Source organism: Hippopotamus amphibius, chromosome 2 (genome assembly GCF_030028045.1).
Source record: "Hippopotamus amphibius kiboko isolate mHipAmp2 chromosome 2, mHipAmp2.hap2, whole genome shotgun sequence".
NCBI classification, from domain to species: Eukaryota; Metazoa; Chordata; class Mammalia; order Artiodactyla; family Hippopotamidae; genus Hippopotamus; species Hippopotamus amphibius.
This window is the reverse complement of record NC_080187.1, coordinates 174,998,396-175,002,735: the sequence shown is the minus strand read 5'-3', so window position 1 is coordinate 175,002,735 and position 4,340 is coordinate 174,998,396. Positions and strand designations below refer to the sequence as shown.

At 44.1% G+C, this 4,340-nt stretch overlaps 1 pseudogene; it reads left to right on the top strand.

Moving 5' to 3' along the window:
* The first annotated feature begins 3,140 nt into the window (after positions 1-3,140).
* LOC130846828 (non-secretory ribonuclease-like) lies at positions 3,141-3,617 on the top strand (annotated as a pseudogene).
* The last annotated feature ends 723 nt before the right edge of the window (positions 3,618-4,340 follow it).

Sequence of the window (4,340 nt, the reverse complement as noted above, 5' to 3'; positions counted from 1 at the left end):
GTGGCGTGGACTCTAGAGCACAGGTTCAGTAGTTGTGGCACACAGGATTTGTTGCTCCGCGGCATGTGGGATCTTCCTGGACCAGGGCTTGAACATGTGTCCTGTGCATTGGCAGCCAGATTCTTAACCACTGGGCCACATGGGAAGTCCCTGACCTTAACTTTCTGAAGAGGGTATGTGGAAGGCCTCAGGACAAGCGAAGATTTAGAAATTTCTTCTCCATGAAAAAAAACTTGTCTTTATGTTGAGGGAGAAGGTACCTATGTAGTGTGAGACTAACCTAGTCATCTGAAAACAACCAAGAGGAGAAAACCATGTTACCTAAAATTAGTAGTTGTGATTAGTGGCAGTTACTGAGCGATACCTAGATTAGTCAACAAAAATGTCTATGAAGAGATTTAGTGTGAGGTATATATGCATAGAGGAAAGCCATGGACAAACCAAACAGGAAAATCACAGAAGGTGTGCTCTGAATACAATTTTAAAGGTGGAGCATGGCTGCAGATTGGACCTGATGTTGTGAGTCATTTCTCAGGACACTTGTAGCAAGCATGATGGGCAGTATCTGAGTGAACAGACAGGGTGTGATCAGTAGGCAGGAGCAGAGTGAGTAAGAACCCCTGAACTGTTGCCACCTTCAACAGAGGTGGGGATTGCTCAGCTCTAGCTGATCCCTTGCAGTGATGGAGACTCAGCACACAAACTATGCAAATTTTTATGTGAACTATCCCAATTTGAAGTGTTAATATCCAAAACCCAACATTAAAAGTAAAATTGCACATACTGATCAAGACCCAGTGTTGGAGCCAGATGCATTCCCTGTGACTGCGGTGTATGATTTTTAGTTCCTGTTATAGACACTTGAGTACAGGTCCTTCTACCCAGTGTGGTTGTCAGCACCACCGAAGAGCTACATCTAATTCGTTTTTACATCCTCATCTCTCATGAAAATGCTTTCCACAAAATATAAATGAAAAAAAAACACTTGCTTCATGGTAAAAGATATTAATGCATTGCAGGCAAAACAGGATTTCACACAGAATCCTATTAGCACTTCACTGAGTCCTATCCAGGTCACCATTATGTCCATGTTTACACAAAGTCATAAATGGTAAAATAATTGCATTTCTAGATGACAGAAATATAGAAAGGTAGTTAAAAAAAAAAAAAAAAAAAGATGTGAATTAGGGACTTCCCTGGTGGCACAGTGGTTAAGAATCCACCTGCCAACACAGGGGACACAGGTCCAAGTCCTGGTCCAGGAAGATCCCACATGCTGCAGAGCAACTAAGCCTAGGCACCACAACTCCTGAGCCTGTGCTCTAGAGCCTGCGAGCCACAACTATTGAGCCCATGTGCCACAACTATTGAAGCCCATGCGCCTAGAGCCCCTGCTCCCCAACAAGAGAAGCCACCGCAATGAGAAGCCTACGCACCACAACTAAGAATAGCCTCTGCTTGCCATGACTACAGAAACCCACCCACAGCAAGGAAAACCCAACCCAGACAATAAATAAATAAATAAATAAATAAACAAATAAATTTATTGAAAACAAAAAAGATGTGGATTAATTTTCTTGGAAGGTTGTACAGCACCATTTAAGGACCCAATCCAGTTTTCTTAACTAAGAGGTTAGACCAGGGATTTAACATCTCTTAGCTGGGGGCCTTTCCTCCTTTGATACACTGTCCCTGTCTGTACAATGTCCCACACCATCTTCTTAGCCTAGAATGCTCATTCACCCTAAAGCCCCTCAACTCTGCTTGTCCTTTATGGCCCAGCTCAAAAGTACATTTCTTCTGGTAGCCCTTCTTACCCCATGAGGCCAAGTAAGACCCTTCATCCTCCATGCCCCCATTAAACCATCTTCACACAGTGTTATGACCTCTATCACACTCTAATAAAATTATAGGTCTACAATTATTTTCCTCTGCTTCTCTGAGAACCAAGAGTATGGTTTATGCATCAAGTTACATCCTCTGACTTCCATAGTTCCAAGAATACAATGTTCTATCCACTGATGCTCATTTTATAAATTAAAAAAAAAATTTTCCTGTTAACATCAAGAAATGAAATGTACTAGGAAGATAAATGACAACTCTAGGACAGACTGTTTTGTAGAAAATAGCACAGATTGAAAAGAACAGAGGAATTCAAGCTCTAGCTTGGAATCCCACACGTGACACCAAAAGTTCATAGTCTGCCAGATTTTACAGACTTTCTTCTGGGTGATGCTACTTCATGGGAAGTGAAGGCAAAACCAGGCCAGGGTAAGAACAAGAGAAAGTGAATTCATGGAAAGTGGGGAAAAAATGACAACAATAACAGAAACTCATAGATGCGTCACAAGCTAATTATTTATAGGATGTTGAGACGCTCAGAGCTCAAGTTTCTAGCACAGGGAAGTGATGAGATAAAGAACATTTGGGTGAGAGGGATTACTAAAATGAAAAGAGGACCTGGGTTCTTCTTGCACAAACAAGCCTCCCTGGCTCTATAGGTTGTGAGTACCAGGCCTGCCTTTATGTGCTTCAGTCTCTCAGTGTTGCCCCCAAGTTGAGTTATAAAATCTGTGGCCATTCTGCAGCCAGTGATATGTTACATTTAGGAAGTCCAGACCCAGTGACAGAGCTCTGCCCTGCACAAGGTGCCTGGCATGAGATGTGTTACAACACATGCAGCAGTGGTTCATCCCTGGGTATACATTGATTGGCAAATGATAAAACAAAGAGGCTCATTGCCTAAGTGGGCCATGTGTTAATCTGTGGATTTCTTCATGTCGTAGATTCAAACCCCTCCTGGTTCTGCCGGCTCCACCCACAGGGGCTGCTCTATATCTCCAGTCCCAAGGATGGGGGGAGACCAGCTGCCCCTGAGCCCCAGGACCACCAGCTGGATCTGTTCTCACAGGAGCCACAACAGAGATACCAGGTAATGCAGTGAGCCCCAGAGCTAGGACAGGAGGGACAGCCAAGAGCGGGGAGCTGAAGTTAGTGCCCAGGACAATGACAGACTTCAGGGAGCAGAGGGGGGAGGAGCTAGAACCACAGTGACAGCAGGGGGCTTGCCGGGTGAGTGAGGGGGGAGTGTGTTATTAGTGGGTAGGGATGCAGAAGACACCCTTCTTTTCACAGGAAACATGGTTCCAGTACAGCGGAATTCCCGGCTTTGTTCCTTTTTGCTGCTGGAGCTCTTGGGAATGGTGATCTCAGTCCGTGCCCCACCTAGTAATTTAACCTGAGCTCAGTGGTTTCAGATTCAGCACCTAAATATGTCCAACTCTCAATGCAATAATGCAACGCGGGTGGTTAACCATTACAGAATGGTATGCAAAAATGAAAATACTTTCCTCAACACAACGTTTGCTCATGTAGCTCACGTTTGTACCACCAGAAATATATCCTGCCCTAGATCAGGCAGGATGAATTGTCATAATAGCTCAGTTCCAGTGCCTGTGACCTACTGCAACCTCACAAGACGGACACCACATTATACAAACTGCGGTTATGGACAGATACAGGCATAGAAGATCTTCATTGTTGCCTGTGAAAACAGATCACCACAGGAGGATCCCAGGTACCCTGTGGTTCCAGTTCACTTGGATGTGATCATCTAAACTCTGGGCCTGCACTTCGGGCCATGCTCGTCTGCCAAGCCCCACGGTCACGGCCACTGTCCCATCCCACCATCCACCCCAGATATCAGCATCAGTCCTCATTTCACCAGCCCCCAAATCCCTTTAAGCTTTGCTCAGCTTAAGCTCCTTGTGTACCCACAATAAACTTTACAGAATTACCTACAAGTCTCTGTGTGTTTGTGCTCTTCTGTCATGTAGTCACATTGTGATCTAGAGGCCTTTCCCCTTCTTCTAGTCTGAGATTTGTGGGACAGAGAGAGACGTGAGGATAAGGGGTTCCTCATGTTATGAAGTTGTGCAGACTTTTCCTTCTCTCTGCTTTAGGGCAGGAAGCTGAGGCTTCCCCTCACAGCTTCCTATCTCGATACCAGGAGGCAAAGAGCCCCCAGTAAGTAGAAACAAATGTATTTAATTCTGATTTAAGAATCACACATTTTATAAAATGGTGTAAAAATGAAAAGAAAGGGAAAAATACCATAACTGTGATAAGATCAAAACAAAAAAGCAAACTTTAGCCTGAGAGATTTGTTTTTAAATATGTATATCAAATCCTCAGGTATTAATTGTTATCCTAGAGGTGGATGCAGAGTTTGAGTCTAATGTGCAATGAGATAAATTGTTCAGGTAATATATGCACAGATTCCAGTACTACCTGGAGAAGACATGAACCTCTTTCCGGGTGACTTCTGTGTCCTGGAGAAG